General features: G+C 58.7%; 1 protein-coding gene across 1 annotated transcript in view; it reads right to left on the reverse strand.

Annotated features, from left to right (window-relative positions):
- Positions 1-664: 664 nt before the first annotated feature.
- Positions 665-1,754, reverse strand: part of LOC113201866 (uncharacterized) — a 10,631-nt gene continuing 9,541 nt past the window's right edge. The window contains exon 7 of the mRNA XM_052271807.1: positions 665-1,204. The gene's annotated coding sequence lies outside the window, so the exon portion shown is untranslated. The remainder of the gene's footprint in view (positions 1,205-1,754) is intronic.

The raw sequence follows: 1,754 nt of genomic DNA on the forward strand, positions 1-1,754 counted from the left end.
CCCCCCCCCGCGGAAGCCCTGGGCGGCGCGGGCCGGGCGCGCGGTCGCACAGGCGGCGGCGGCCACCAGGACCACCACGACCACGACCGTCACAAACAAGGGCGCGACGGGCGCCGCCGAGGAAGAACCCACTCGCCGTCGTCCGTCATCACTGGCACCGCGGCCTCTACGACGCCAGGCTTCTTCGGCATGACATGCGGTGCTACAACCCGTGTAGTGGTCGTCTTGAGAACATTGTTTCTTTGTTACTACTAATGTACTTTTTGGTGGTCGAAACGCGCGCTCCTACCACGCACACAGTTGCACACATACACAGAGGCACACACACATACACACACGTGGCTCTGCAGGGCGTTACAGGGCGAGTCACCCCGGCCCAGGTCAGGGGTCTCCCTCTAGGGGGGGGGCAGGCGGTGGTGGTGTAGGTCGCCGGTGCTGCTGCGCCCGGCTCTAGCTCTAGCTCTAGCCCCAGCCCCAGCCCCAAACCCCAGCCCAGCTATCCAGCTACAGCCCCAGTCCCATCTTCATCCCCAGCTCCAGCGCCTCTGCAGAGTCCCGGCGCACCCTCAGACTAGCTGTCGGGTTGCTGGCGCTCGCTCTGGCGCTTGCTCTGTCTGGGGCTTGCTCGTGTCGGGTACTAGCGGGAAGGAAACAGATGCAACAATCTCTGTATCGCATTTATTGTGACGTCGCCGGCGTCTGTGCGGCGTCCTGTACAGCTGCGGGCGGGAGCCGCGACAGGGGTCGGGAAAAGCGTCCAGTTCACGCAGTTCACCGCAGTTAACCGTCGAGGCGATCCCGCGCACGCTCGCGCCGGCTAGGCAGCGTCCCTCGCCGAGATCTCCCGTTTACACGTCTCACATATCACTCCGGCGACGCGATAATTTATGTCCTTTCTAAGGCGTGACGACAGTCCGCCTCGTCACTCCTTGAGCAGTGGCACTCAGTATTATCACTTTTGTATCGCACTTCGGCGGCACTGTCTATGCGTCGCTGAGTCCAGACTCCGGCACCGCTCGGGCACCGCTCGGGCACCACTCGGACACCGCTCGGACACCGCTCGGACACCACTCGAACACCGCTCCGGAGGAACAGCTGAGAGTCCAGACGACCCGATCCACCGCGCGCGCGCCTGAAGTGGACGCGGCAGATCCAGACGGTGGCAAAAAATAAGAGTCATCGCTCCCTAATCCTTCGATGTCTCCTGCAAGCAAACAGACGGGTCGCAAACGGTCAGTCGCACCGCAGACACTCACGGAAAAGAAAAGACTTTGTTGTGCGGATCAACTTTGGTCGATAGGCAAAATTCGATAGTAGAAATCGAGAATCCGATGCCCACAGCCAGGACCGGACACTTGTACGATAACAACTAAACTGGAGTTTGTTCTATTCGTACAAGTGTCCGGCCTTGACAACCAGCTCCTGGCTGTTGGCATCGGATTCTCGATTTCTGCTATCGAATTTCGCCTATCGACCAAAGTTGATCCCCGCAACAAAGTCTTATTTTTTTCGAGCTGAGGCGCACGACGAGTGGACTGTGCCGGCACAGAGCGCTCTTCCTCTTTGTCATAAGTTTACGCCTGCTGACACCTCTACTAAACATTGTTACATCCGATCATTCTGTTTTTGATGTCTTTGTTCTAAACCGTCAGAGGATTGAGGAAATGTGGAGTGGAAAGTAGTTTCTGCGCCATAGGTGAGTAAGGAAATCGCAAACAGTCGTGCAGGGCGGGCGGTGGCATACCCAGGCAGGG

This window comes from Frankliniella occidentalis, unplaced genomic scaffold (assembly GCF_000697945.3).
Source record: "Frankliniella occidentalis isolate FOCC.00 unplaced genomic scaffold, Focc_3.1 Scaffold174, whole genome shotgun sequence".
Classification (NCBI taxonomy): domain Eukaryota; kingdom Metazoa; phylum Arthropoda; class Insecta; order Thysanoptera; family Thripidae; genus Frankliniella; species Frankliniella occidentalis.